The following is a 15545-nucleotide window of genomic DNA, read 5'->3' on the forward strand; positions in this document are numbered from 1 at the left end:
CTCTTCCGCTGGTTCCTACTTCTCCGGTGCAGCCTTCTCAAGGGCCGCCGCCTTTGCTACATACTCCTTCTACTTCTACAACTTTGCCTACTGCTCCAACTATTCACTACGATACTACGTCTGCTACTGCCTCAACTTCCTCTGCTGTTGCCTCGACTTCCTCTTTACATCAGCCTGTCTTTTCTGGCGCATCTGCTTCGCCGCAAGCTTCTCCTTCTGTCAGACAGAGAGTGACAAGTACTGTCACTGGTCTGTTCTCGCCCTTCTTTGGGTCGCCTAAAACGACCCCTAAACCAGAACGTAGACAGTTGCGTAGTCAACTACCCGACTACGAGGAAAGAGAAGTACTGAATGAGTTAGCACGCAAATGGGTTACTGATACTGTAAGGTATGATCTTCAGTCTGTTATGGAAGTTTTCCGTCAGTGGGATCCATCCACTCAAAGATACGTATTTGAGGAAATGTGTGTATACCTCTGGGAAGATGTACGAGACAATGACCCAAAACGCAGAATGCAGGAACTAGCCCGCATGCGATTCAAATTTTATGAAGGCATGATTATAGGCGCAGATTTTGAGAAAGCAATGGATTTGTTGTTATCTTATAGGAGCACGGGAAACAGCTCTAGATCGTTTGATGAGGACGATGTGTCTGGTAGGAAAAGGGCGCGACAGTACCCCATGAGAGAGGTTACCCCGGTATGGAGGGAAGGCGATGCGAACGCGCAACCGCCTGTTCCACCGCATTTCCAGCGCGTATGGGTACATGTCCCCTGGAAAAGATCCGAAGTTTTAGCACTCAAACAAACACTACCCGATCCCCGTAAAAACCCAGCAGGATATTACAAGGAGTTGGCACAGACTGCCAGCTCATGTATAATGAATTTAGCAGATATAGACATGTTGTTTGGGAACGTTGTTCCGCATCCTTTATGGAGTAAAATTCGTCATGCGGATCATGATCAAGAACTAGGTGACTCATGGGCTAATATTACTGCTACTGATGCCAGACAAGTTGGTGGTTCTAAACCCGAGCCTTTAATAGCAGATCTTCCCGGTAGGATTATTGCGTACATGAAAACGTTGATGCCTGAATTACGCGTAAATTGGGACAAGCTATCTGCATGCAAGCAAAAGAAAGATGAGAATGTGTCTGACTTTTTCACGAGGTTTGAGGGGACTTTCACCAATCACAGTGGTCAGGACATGGCTACCGAGGGTGGCCAAAGATTGTTCGTAGACAAATTTGTACATGATCTGCTTCCTGAACTATGGAATAAATTGAAAGATTCAGAGAGTGCTTGGGCTGTCTCCACGTCAGCACAGATTTTAGCCACAGCCCAGTACTATGAAAATAGACGCAAAGACGAGCTAGATAAGTCAGAGAAGAAGACTAAAGAACTAAAGACTAAAGTTCTTCTCCAGCAAGCGTATCCGCCTCGCACTCCTAGTCAGCCCAATTATCAGCAACCGCAGCAGTATTCGAGAAACGCGCAAGGGAACGAGTTTTCCCACCAGCGTTCTCCATATGGCCCGAATCAATGTGCATATTGCAAAGAAGAGGGTCATTTCAAAAGTAATTTTCAAGCTCTTGCACGACGTTTAAACGGTGCCTCCGGCGCAAGAGGTAGAGGTGTTCAACAGGCTCCTAGAGGTAGGGGCCGTGGAAACTTCTCCCAGAACACCAATTATTTCCCGCCTCAGAATTCTATGAATAGCTTTGACCAACAGAATAATGCATCCTCCGGGTCAGCTCAGTACTATGCAGATGACTATTACGCAGAAAACGAGAATGAGGGTAATAGTTGCTAGGACAGCCATGGACAAAGAGAGGGAGTTGTTTCAGTTCCAGTAGATCAGAATGGAACTTATGTCGAGGTGATTACATCCGGAGTGTCGGAGCCATTTCTGCTGGATACTGGTGCTACAAAAAGTTTGATTATGCACTCAAAACTTCCTGGCGCACCTTTGTCCGGCGAAATGAATGTTTCAGTAGGTTTTTCTGGTGCCCCTGTTAGAAACCCGATCTGCAATCCCATGCCCCTTTCTGTTGGCCCATGCGAATTAGAAGCACCCCTCATTCTTACAACAGGTTGTGGCGAAAATTTGTTAGGTTTGGATTTGCTGAAGAGATTTTATGCGACTTTATACTGTTCTCCTTCGGGAGTACAACTCACCCTTGGTAAGAAAGTGATTTCCCCGATGTATTTGGCAAAGGAGAGCATTCCGACTGAGTTGTCATCTCTTCCAGATGTACTTTGGGCGAATGGTTCAAATGATGTAGGTCGTTTGGAGATAGCACCGTATGTCATAACATTGAAAACTAATGTCAGGTTGCCACGTATTCCCCAATATAGAATGTCAAAAGAATGTGAAAAGGCTTTGCTAGAAATAGTCCACGATCTAATTGCGAAAGATGTCGTTGAAGAGACTACAGGCAACATTTGTAACAGTCCTGTTTTGCCTGTCTTAAAGCGTACCGATCCTTCACAGCCCCCTGTGTACCGATTTGTGATCGACCTAAGGGAAGTGAATAAGATCGTTGTACCACAGTTTCCAGTCGTCCCCGACATTACTGCCTTATTGACAATGGTTCCAGCCTCAGCCAATTGGTTTTCAGTGATCGACCTGAAGAATGCCTTCTTCAGCATCCCGATCGCCGAAGAGAGCAGAGACATCTTCGGCTTCAATTTAGGAGGTCGAAGTTTCCGCTTCAGACGCGCTCCCCAGGGCTACTGCGAGAGTCCATCAATATTCAGTCAGGCTCTGAAAACGCAACTAGATACAATTGTTCTACCTGGTGGCGCGACTCTGATTCAGTATGTAGACGATTTACTGATCGCTGCAGATACTGAAGAGATTTGCAAGCAAGCCACGTTGTCCTTGTTGCGCCATTTATGTGACATGAAGCACAAGGTCTTGCTTTCCAAATTACAATTTTGCCGACAAGAAGTAACCTACTTAGGTCACATCTTATCGAAGGAGGGAAGGAGACTGACCCCAGAAAGAATACAGGCAATTGCAGAATTGAGCATCCCAAGGACACAAAGAGAAGTGCGTGCCTTCTTGGGCATTACATCATATTGTAGACAATGGATACCGAATTTCTCACTGTTGGCCAAGCCCTTGCTGGCATTAATGCGTAAAGACACACCCAATCCTTTGCCTTGGTCTGAAGATTGTCAGGCGAGTTTCCATGAGTTGCGTGAGGCATTATGTTCGGCTCCTGTGTTGGGCAACCCCGACTACAGCAAGCCGTTTACATTATACGTTCATGAGAAGGAAGGGTACGCATTATCGGTCTTGACACAGCACTTTGGGGACAAACAACGCCCATGTGCATACTTCTCCACAACTCTAGATCCCGTAGCTAAGGCATTACCGAGTTGCCGCAGCGGCTGTCTGTATTCGACAGTCGGCTGGGTTAGTCATGAATAATACTCTGACCGTTATGGTCCCACATGCAGTAGATATCCTACTGAACAGGACGAAAACACAGCACCTAACTAGTGCTCGACTGTCCAGCTACGAATTGACCCTGTTAGCAAGCCACATTCACATAAAGAGGTGTGATACACTCAACCCCGCTACGTTACTACCCATTCCACCAGCAGAGACGGATAAGGTCGACAAACATGATTGCTGCTTTAGGACAGAGGAAGAGACCAAAGGGAGAGTAGACTTGCAGGACACTCCCTTCCCTGAATGTAATGATAATTTATGGGTTGGTGGTTCATGTTTCAAGTTGCCAAATGGTGATACGACTGCAGCATATGCCGTGACAACATTACACACAATTGTAGAGACAGCTCGTATCCCCCACAATTCTGCACAAGCTGCAGAATTAGTCGCACTCACAAGAGCGTGCGTGTTGGCGAAAGGAAAACGAGTGAATGTGTACACTGATAGTCAGTACGCCTTTGGCGTCGCCCACAGTTTTGGAAGATTGTGGCGTGAACGTGGGTTCCTGACGTTGCATGGTGCAAAGATTCAACACGGCCAGCTAGTACACGACATTCTCGAGTCACTGACCTTGCCCCTACAGGTTGTGATTGTGAAATGTAGCGCACATAGAAAGATCCGAGATGATGTTGGTCGAGGGACTGCATTTGCCGATGAAGTCGCGAAAGAGACTGCAAGGAACACAATGAGTCGGATGTATGTCGTAGGTCCTGCTAGATGGACCCCTGATGTGGGTATGTGTGAAGACACCATTGAAAGTGTAAAGTCTATACAAGCTGATGCTACCGAGAAAGAAGTGAATGAATGGAGAGAAAGCAAGGGTAGGTTAGACGCAAATGGTTGTTGGGTCGAACTGTCAGAACATCAGCGATGGTTGTTACCTAACGCCTATGTACTCGCAGTGGTAACGATGGCCCATGGAATGGCACACATCAGTGTGAAAGGAATATGTAAGCTGTTGGCCCCAGTATGGCAGAATAGTGGTATCCCAAAATGTGCAGAGAATCTGGTCAGAAACTGTATGGTGTGTTTGAAACACAATCCCGGTAGGGGAACCCCAACCCCAGCTGGTCATTTCGCCACTCCAACATACCCGTTCGAGGTCTTGCAACTCGATTTCATTCACATGGAGAGGTGCAATAAACCTGAAATATGTCCTTGTTGTCATTTGCGCTTTCTCCAGGTGGGTGGAAGCGTACCCCCTTAAGAACAACACTGCATTGTCAACTGCCAAAGCCCTTGTCAAGGAATTCTTCCCTAGATTCGGGATGCCTAGGATTGTCTGGAGTGATAACGGAAGTGAATTTGTGGGACGAGTGATGAAGAGAGTGTGTGAGTGTCTAGGCATCCGCCAAAAGTTCCATGCTGCAAATCATCCCCAATCGGCAGGATTAGTAGAGTGCTATAATGGCACGTTAAAATTGAAACTGGCCAAGATCCAAGCCAGCACAGGTCTCAAGTGGCCAGATGCCCTGCCTTTAGCACTCCTGTCTACCAGGATGATTGTCCATTCTAGACAGGGACTTAGCCCACACGAGATCGTGTTTGGGCGCCCAGCTAATATATGGGGAGTACCGAGGCCAAGAAAGCTCAATGAGATCGAGTGCCCTGTACTGTTTGACTATTTGCACGAATTGACAACTAAACTGCATACTTTACATCAACAGGTCCACAGCTCCTCTCCACCGGCGTCTGACGATCCAGGCCACGCCATCGAGCCCGGCTCCTGGATCCTGATTCGGAATTTCAGACGTACCAAGAACGAGGAGCCTCGCTGGACCGGACCTTTCCAGGTTTTACTGTCTACCCGCTCTGCAGTACGTGTCCATGGAAAGAAACATTGGGTGCACGGCGCCCACTGCAAAAGGGTCCCGTTGCACCTTCCATACGACCGGTGGGTCCAGCAAGGAGTCGCTGACTCCGAGACTGAGGTTGTACCACGTTTTGTCCCCTTCAGCGATGCACGATTAAAAGGAACTGGTACCGACAAAGAGAGTGATTGTATTTTACAAGGATCTGTGCCCCCGTCGATGCAGTTGGACACTACAGAACCTGAAACATTGTTTGAAGATCACGCCGTGCCTGGAAAGGAACGATATAATCTGAGGCCAAAACCGAGGAACTGACTTAACCGAATTTGTGCGATTTCCCCCCCCCCTCTTCCCATGAACTATTTTTGATTCCACAGCTCTCTCGCCCAGGGAACTAGCTCATTTTTTATTTTCGAACCGCCATCCGGTTCTGCTGCTAAGGCCGCGGTTGAAGTCTGAGGAGTGAAGCCGGGGACGCCTAGGTCAACAGTTCTGGTCAGTCTGAGGGAATCACCCCGGACTGGACAGAGCGCACATCTTGGCAGAAGCAACCTCCCACCGCGGGCAGCAACCAGAGGATGGAGTTTCCAGGGGTTGAGAGACCTGCTAGACACATGACCTTTGAAAAGAAAATATGTACTATAATGGCAAGAAGACGAACTCTAGTGTTAAGCATCTTAATGTTGTGTAGTATAATAATGTTTTTGACTGGCTTTGCTCTGTTCCATTTTTCGAGTTCCATTCATACACAACACACAACTCGCACCTTCTCCCACTGATCCCACACACTCCTTTCACCCTCTACCTGAACACGAGTCTGCCAGAAGACTGGAATTCGCAAATAACTCCTTTGTCGAGCTCCTACACCAGCACCAGTCTATTATGAACACATCGAACTGTTGGATATGCGGACTCATGCCACACACTGCAGATAAGGGCATCCCTTACTTTGTCCTGCCATTCAGTTATTTCGGTTCCCTGTGGGCTTTTCAGACTATGTTCCTGTATTCCCTTGAACACTACGTTCGAGGGGAGAACTCAAACAATAAGGCACTAGTGGCAGGGATCCGAAATATGAGTAGAGATGTTGACACGGTTAGAGCAACTCCCAAAGATGAGTTTACCCCATATAGCAGGTGGAACATCACCAAGTATGGGATTTCCTTAAGTGAGAGCCAGAAATCAAAGAAATCCTCCCCAGTCTGGATAGTACCCCACCGAGGTCACTTATGTCTGCAAGGTATTGGCAGGGATCCCAAAGCGCAGTTGGGGAAGAGCATATGTACGGAGACGTATGTGTTTGCCTCCCAAACTTCCCCTCCATTCTTGGCGGCTAAAGGCACCTATTTCGTCTGCCATGACAAAGCCTACACATGGTTGCCCCCTGACTTCTCGGGCACATGTTTCATCTCGTTTCTGCTGCCACCCACCTACACGGCCGGGGCAGATTACCATCGGACAAGGATAGTTAGGGGTGTCGTGAGTCAAGACGACACCGCAGGTCAGGAGTTTGGAGACTTCGCAAAGGGTTTTCTGCCATTTTGGGGGCCCATGGTGAACAGCAGGAACATTCGACAACTGACAAGAATAGTTGAATCCGCCGTGACTGAAACGGCCGGTGCCCTTAGCAACTTAACAGCTGAGCTTCAGTCGGATCGACTTATGACCCTTCAGAACCGGGTTGCCCTAGATGTCATACTTGCAGACCGTGGTGGTGTATGTAGAGTGATCCAATCTAGTTGCTGCATTTTCATCCCCGATAATGCTCCGACAGTGTACCAGGCCATCTCCAAATTACACAAAATCTCTGATTCTCTTCACACAGAGAAAGGGGATTGGTCTCTGCTAGGGTGGTTCTGGGAACTGATCTCTGCCTGGGGATGGAAAACTCTGATCTTCATTGGGATGATCTTAGCTGTTCTGTTTATGTTCTGCCTGTTTGTGCAGTGCGCTCCTGCAATATGTGGCCTCTGCGCCACTTCATGTGTAAGGAAGCCTGTGTCAAGGGACGAATTGAGCAACAGAATGATGCTACAGCAGCATCTCCGTGAATTCATCAATACAGACTTGGACTCAGATTAGTGTGAGTTATTGCCTAATATGGGGGCAAAAGGAGGGTCTGTGGTACTGCAAATCTGGACCCCGCTGTTTTACAGATATCGAGGTCCAACACTCGTGTCATAAAATATCATCGTACCATGACGAATTTGGTATCTACGAACCGGTAATGATCAGGACATTATCCCTATGTATTTGCGTCACGATTGAGTGATGCTAACACCCTTAAATCGTAGTTTCCGTCCCGAACCCTCGGACTCCATTTTGTAAACGGCATCCATCTTATGGCTTGCCCTCATATAAGTCAATTGATTAAAGCCGAGCTTGATCTAAAAGGACGCGTCCTCTGTAGCTGACTTCCCCATGACCTGGCCGAAGCTGCCTCCACTGCCTCCAGCCAAGCCTGTTTGGGCAGCTCATCGCCCAGTGGCCGAGCAAGATATCATCAAGGCACAACATGTCATAAACCATCCACTACATACAGACCCTGTTTCCCATACACATACACCTGTCCATGATTCTTGTTTACAACCCGTTTTATGATGGGAGGGTGCCCGACTTTATTAGTGTTTCATCGATATCTGATGGGAGTTCTGGATCTGGCGGGGTAATCCATCACCAACTGGACATCTAAAGTATGTGCTGACCAGCATGACTTCGCTCTTTGTATTATTGTGGAAATATTTGTATAGCCATATCATAAACTCAAGAATTCTTGCCTACAGCTATTATTTATGTATATAAGGAGAAGGCTGGTTCTGTAAAAACGAACAGTCTCCTGAGAACTTACGGCCCGTGTTGTCGTACTTCTAGGACGCATGTTACTTGGTTGCAGCCAATAAAACTCGATCACTGACTTCAACTAGAAGACTCTGTGTTTCTGTAAGTCCAGAACAGGGAGAACTCAGAGGTCTTCGGGTGTGATCCCCTGGCACCACCGGGTCTCTAAAAACCTGGCACCTCATGAGGGGGACTAGCACTCACACTTGGCTGTCAGACAGACTGGGAGCTGTCTGTGTGTCAGGGACAGCAGAAACACCTGACTGGGGAGGGAGTGGGCCAAGTGAGGTAGGGCTATAATTGGCTTGGCAAGCCAATTATAGGGCTGCTTGGACCAGGTGGTGTAGTGGCATGTGGAGGTGGAGTCATGCAGACCTGAGACACAGTGTGGGTGGGAAATGCTTGAGGGGTGCCCTTCCACTTCTTGGGGATTCAAAATGGCTTCCCTCTACTGTGGTCAATGGGAACTGGTGTGGACAAAACAGGCACACACTCCAACAGAGCCACATCAGGTGCAGGCACTGGCACTCCCTCTGGAGAATTGCTGGATCCTGTGGAACGCTTCGTCTGGTTACGCCTCTGGCCCTCTTTCCCCTGTTTGCCTGGTGTACCCCCTACAGTGCCCTCCTTCCCCTGTTTGCCAGGTGTACCCCCTACAGTGCCCTCCTTCCCCTGCTTCACAGGGCTTGGAATGGGAGTAGAGGTGGTGGGGGAATGTGTCTCTGAGCCCTTCCTAGGTGTACCCATGCCATTCACCACCTCCTCAATACGCACAGGAACTTCATGCCTTGCTTTGCGCGATGCTTTAAAGACAGGAGAGTCCTTAGCTGGAGATTCCTCTGAAGCATGTCTGAGGTCTGCTTCTCGGCTTTTTGGGCCTTGCTTTTCCCTGACGGGCTTTTGTCTTTGCATTCTAGGCTGGTTTTTCTCTTCTGTGGGGATGGCGTTTGTAGGCGGGCCCGCTTGGGTTGTTTCTGATGGCTGCTTCGTGTGCTGTATCGTGACTGTGACGTTTGTGAATCGTGGTCAATATCATCAGACGTGGCCACTACCTGAGGGGTGGACAAGGGCCCTGGAGCAGGAATGGGAGTATGTGCCTGTTGAAGGGCAAAGATCACTGTGGAGGACAAGGCCTGGACTGTAAGGTGCAGCACACCCACGTCGGAATGTATGCCCTCCATGTAAGCAACCACCTGGCCTCATTTTTTTGTCAAGGTCACTGAAGGCATTGAGTAGAGCTGTCTGGCCCACACAAAGCTGGTGCAGGAGCTCAAAAGACTCAGCACTGAGGGCAGCAGAGGGGACAGGTGCAGGGGCAGCGATGCCAGGTGTGAATGAAACTCGTCCCCTCTTACTGACACGGACACGGGCAGCACCAGAGGTAGTGAATGGGAGGGTAGGCACTGGCCGCTGTGTGGTTGAAGATGATGCAGAGTCTCCATTACCTGTGCCCTCAACATGGATGCATCCCCGCTGGCATCAGATGATGTGGTACTTTGTGTCTCAGGCAGGGATTCCTCCAGAAGACTCTGGTCCCCCTCTTATGCGCTGGTGACATCTGTCTCACTGGGCTCCTGTGCAGCTGTTGTGCTGGTCTCACCCCCACTGGTGTCAGACTCCTGTCCCTCTGTGATCACTGGTGAATCTGCATGAGAGAGAAATTCATGGTCAGGTTAGTGGCAGCAACAGTACAAAGCTATGCAATCAATGCAGCATAAAAGAGGACCAAATTGACATGTGCACATCACACTCTGCAATCACATTTTGGCAACTCACTACATAGACCTCATAAATGGATGTAACCCTGATTATCTGTCATGACTTAGCCATGTCATGGCCACACAGCACAACAACCTGCCTGTGACGGAAGTCCACCAGTCACACAACTGCGCACACCTAGGGACATGGTATTGGGACACCACTTTTTGCCACTGAAAGATCTGGATGGATCAGGAGTGGACAACACTGACACCAATTACAACAAGACAGTTCACAATGGCAAATAGCCAATGCCAAACACCATGATGTACTCTGGGGCCCAAATACAAGTGCACATTGTTGTCAGATGTTAGGCCTCAACATTCATGGTGCATGCAATGTACATATAGATGAAGTCACACTCACATTGGGAACAGTGCTGTTTACTCCCAATTCGATTCCCCTGACTACCCCAATGCTGAATAACCATGAAGAGCACACAACAGACGGCAATGGGAATGCACAGCAGGGAGGATCACCTTTGTAAGAACAGTTTGGGCAAATGCATAACACTGGCACCCATCCCAGCAGCCACTTACATGACACTGCACTTCACCACTCCACCAACAGCACATAGGCCACCACTGGCACAGGCCCTGTACACTTGCATTCACTCACAGCCAAAGTCACCCTCCCCAAACACCCACCCCTGCCTTGCTGCTGATGCTCCTTCAGACATGCATCCAGCTCAGGATGATTTACTGGCAAGATGTGGTCCATCAGTGATGTCATGCTGCGCCGTGCCAACCGCCCAGTGCAAGTGAGCAGTCCAAAGGTCATCTCTGCCACGTTCTTTGCCCGCCCTCATATGTCGTCCCACCTTTTGTAGCAGTGGGTGTGCCATCTGTTAGATACCCCCAGAGCTCGCACCTTTGCTGCAATGGCCCTCCACACGGTCTTACGCTGGTGTACCTTGAGCTGCAGGCATGGGAGACAAGAGGGGGAAATGATCAGTGACACAGTGTCATGTGCCAACATCCATCAGTACAGTAGCAACACAAACTCATTAACAAGTCTAATCTCTCTTCATCCCACCCTGGGGGACATCCCACATGGGCACTCTGCATGGGCTAAGCTGATGTGTCTGCATGCATTTATGAGGGCGTACACAGTCCCTGAACATCTCACACACATGTAGGATGCATGCACTGAACCCCCTATATGGATTGCACACATCTCCAGTCCTTTGCTCCTCTGGCCACAACACACATCACAAATCGACCTGTGTCTGTGGGGAGACTCTCTGTGTGCAAGACTGTGCAGCACTCAATGTTCATGCTCTGTGAATATATCAGTATGTCATGTGTGTGGCATTGAGGGACATGGACTCACAAACAAAATAGAGATCTACACAAGTGTGGTTGTGTGCAATTCTACAGGGCTGAGAGGGTGCATATTTGGATTTGACTGTGAAAAAACAATAGTAAGTACACAGTAAGTGAAGTGATGTGACCTTGTCTTGGTGGCTGGCAACTGTGCTGACCATCTGGGCTCACACTGAGATGGACAACAGGGGCACACACAACCATTCAGCCAAGCAATCACTGTCCTGGCACCTGCATGGCCAACATACTGTGTCACTGTATGGCTGACAATGCAACACACTTTACTCATACCTATACCTGCAGGCAGGGAAACCTGTGACATTGGGAGACACACTCCTCCCCCCTGGAGACAGCATGTTTGACAGTGCCTTACACAACCCAACACCCTCAGGCATATACTGCATCAGTCCAAATCCATGTGTGCTCCCCCTGCCCTACACCTCCACTTTTGATTTCTTACCACAACATTTGGGGCACCATACAGCCTTGGGTACTGTGCGAGTACCTCGTCCACCAGGACCTCCAGCTCCTCGCTTGTGAATGGACTGGCACGGATCTTCTCTGTCCTTGCCATCCCTGTGGACATGGAACACCTATGGTGGTATTGGGTGGTGAGGGGTCTCAGGCAGCAGTCCCTGGAGGCAGCAGAAGATGAGGGGTCTCAGGCAGCAGTCCCTGGAGGCAGCAGCAGATGAGGGCTCTCAGGCAGCAGTCCCAGGAGGCATCATCAGATGAGGGGTCTCAGGCAGCAGTCCCTGGAGGCAGCAGCAGATCAGAGGTCTCTGGCAGCAGGCACTGTGAGCAGTGGAAATGAGAGGCTCACTCCCACACATATATAGCACCCTGGGGTTGTCTCAAAGGTGCCAAGCTGCAACATTTGGTTGTTCAGGTCTGCCTCATTTAAAAGCATCCAATGACCGCCTCCGCGGTGGCGGTGCGCGCCTACCGCGATTTTCAAATTGCATCATGCCACCGCAATCATCGTTTCCATTGGCTATAGGGCATGCTACATGGAGGTGACACACCACAGGGGCTCGGGGTGCGCTACCGCGATGGTGCATCTTCCAAATGCATCCAATACCCACATCCGAGTGGCGGAGCACGCCTACCGTGATTTTCAAAATTGCTTCATGCCAAAGCAATCATCGTTCCCATTGGCTCTAGGGCATGCTACATGGCGCTGACAGACCGCAGGGGCCCGGGGTTCGCTACCGCAATGGTGCATCTTTCAAAAGCATCAAATGACCGCCTCTGCGATGGCGGAGCACACCTACCCCGATTTTCCAAATTGCATCATGCCACTGCAATCATTGTTCCCATTGACTCCAGGGCATGATTCGTGGCGGTGACACACCCGCCGGGGGCGGGGGGTAGCTACCGTAAGATGGGTTAAGCATGGGCGAATTTTGCGAAATCGCGATCCGCGAATTTGCGGATTTGCGAATTCGCGATCCGCAACATTTGCGAATTTGTGCGAATTTGCGGATTTTTGTTTTTTGCGTGTTCGCGGGGTTTTTGCGTGTTCGCTGGTTTTTTTGCGTTTTCGCGGGGATTTTTGCGTCTTCGCGAGCCGCTTGCATAGCAAAGTTACCCATGCAGTCGTTTATGGGAGAGGGAGAGATAGATAGATAGATAGATAGATAGATAGATAGATAGATAGATAGATAGATAGATAGATAGATAGATAGATAGATAGATAGAGAAAAAGAGGGAGAGAGAGAGGGAGAGAGAGAACGAGAGAAAGAAAGAGAGGCCGGATCTCTGAAGGGCCAGATTCCTGAGTTGCCCCTACAGAGCATACAGCTTTTTATTTTTAGCAAAATGCATATGAACATTGTGCTGTAAAGGTCTCTTTTAGTTTAACCCCTCCTGACAACTCAAAATGGGTGTATTTGCCATCCTCTCCCTTCTTCCTGTTTTTTTATATCTGTAAGTGCTTCCTGATGAGGTTTAATTCCTTGGACAGGTGCCTCGTTGCCTACTTGTAACTATTCTCTGACCCTGCTTCAAGGGTCAGAGCAGGGTCAGAGAATAGTTGCAAGTAGGCAACGAGGCGCCAGGAAGCAATTAGCAGCAGGTGTCCAAGTTGAAGTTAATTTGTTTGTAACCCTTTTGTAAAAGGTTACAAAGAAATTAGGTTCAACTTTTGCACCTGCTGCTGTAACCCTTGCTTGGCTGAAAATTCGTCCCCGCTGATTCGCAGATTTTACCGCGATTTCGCAAGATTCGCGGATCGCGAAATCGCGGAAAATCCGCAAATTCGCCCGCGAAACGGATTTTACGCCCACCCTTAATATGGGTGAAAAACAATCACATGAGGCACTGCGATTTGGGTGGCGGAGCACTCCCACTGCCATTTGGGCATGTCTCCATTCCAATGACTACCACACCCGTGTGAATGGGGTGCTGGTGACACACCACCTGGGACAGGCGGCTGCTACTGCGATTTGGGACACATACAATCACATGAGGCACCGCGATTTGGGTGGTGGAGCATGCCCACTCCCATTTCGGCATGTTTCCATGCCAAAGACTACCACACCTGTGTGAATGGGGTGCTGGTGACACACCGCCGGGGACAGGCGGTAGCTACTTTGATTTGGGTGCCATACAATCACATGAGGCACCGCGATTTGGGTGGCCGAGCATGCCCACCGCCATTTGGGCATATCTCCATGCCAATGACTACCGCACCTGTGTGAATGGGGGGTGCTGGTGACACACCGAATGGGACAGGCAGTAGCTACCGCCGGTGACAGGCAGTAGCGACCGCGATTTGGGTCTCATACAATCACATGAGGCACCGCGATTTGGCTGGAAGAGCATGCCCACCGCCATTTTGGCATGTCTACATGCCAATGACAACCACACCTGTGTGAATGGGGTGCTGGGGACACACCGCTGGGGACAGGCGGTAGCTACCATGATTTGGGTGTCATACAATCACATGAGGCACCACAGTTTGGGTGGCAGAGCATGCTCACTGCCATTTGGGCATGTCTCCATGCCAATGACTACCGCACCTGTGTCAATGGGGTGCGGTGGGCACACCGCTGGGGACAGGCAGTAGCTACCGTGATTTGGGTGCCATACAATCACATGAGGCACAGCGATCTGGGTATCAGAGCATGCCCACCGCCATTTGGGCATGTCTCCATGCCAATGACTACCGCATCTGTGTCAGGGGGGTGTTGGTGACACACTGCCATGGCAAGGCGGTTGCTACTGCAATTTGGAGCACATACAATAGCAATGTCCATCAGGCACACTTCAACAGTGCACAGTGGCTACATGGTGAAGGGTACATCATTGTGCACACAATGTTAATGTTCTATTGACTCCTCTGGTGCCTACACATGCCATGGTTGTGTTTGTGTGACCTATGTTGGTCTGTAGTCCCTAACATGTCAAGAATGCATTTGATGGTTGATGAGGCAGGACAGTGTTGTAGTGAACTCCATAATGTGTACACATGTCAATGTTTTGAGGGGCTGTGATGAACTCGGCAAGACATGTCCCACTATATGATGTAGATACTTACGAGTGCTCTTCTGTCTGCTCATGCACACATTTGTCTGTTCACCTAAAACTGTGTTCATTGTGTTGTGGATGGGTGGCAAGTTAGCATGATACATTGAGGTGTGACAGGTACAGCAGATCAGTATGAGTCAGTGGCAGGGGCGCAACTAGGTCTTCATTTCGGGGGGGGCTAACATGGCAAATGAAGGGGCGTGGCTAATGTTAAAAAAATGGGGCGGGCTAAAATGGTAGATAATCGGGATCGATTAATGCTCAGTTCAAGCGGAGAAAACGTGATGAATTCTGCATTTGAAACTGGACAACAATTAGAGCACACATTTGTGTTAATTTGATGCATTTATGTCCTATTGTCTTATGAAAAAGCAACAGAATGTACTGAATTAAAAGACCAATTTAATATATTTTACTACAAAGCACTTTAGGAACACAATATAACCAATTTTCACAATGCCATTTCAAGGCGAAGACCCTTTTTCGCCAGTTCGTCACAATTGCTTCTATAGGAGGACAATGTGCTTGTGAAATGTTTATCATTGCAAGTCCAAAACCCATACCCACCCTGAACCCTAAAATTACCCCGGGTACCCCATAACCCATACCCACCCTGAACCCCAAAGTTACCCCCTTGGCACACCAAAACCCATACCCGCCCTGAACCCTAAAATTTCCCCAGGTGCCCAAAAACCCATACCCACCCTGAACGCTAAAATTACCCCTGGCACCCCAAAACCCATACCCATGCTAAACGCTCATATTACTGCTTGCCCCCCAAAATCCATTACCACCCGAACCTCCAAATTACACCCCTGGCA

The sequence above is a fragment of the Lissotriton vulgaris genome, chromosome 7 (genome assembly GCF_964263255.1).
Source record: "Lissotriton vulgaris chromosome 7, aLisVul1.2, whole genome shotgun sequence".
Classification (NCBI taxonomy): Eukaryota; Metazoa; Chordata; class Amphibia; order Caudata; family Salamandridae; genus Lissotriton; species Lissotriton vulgaris.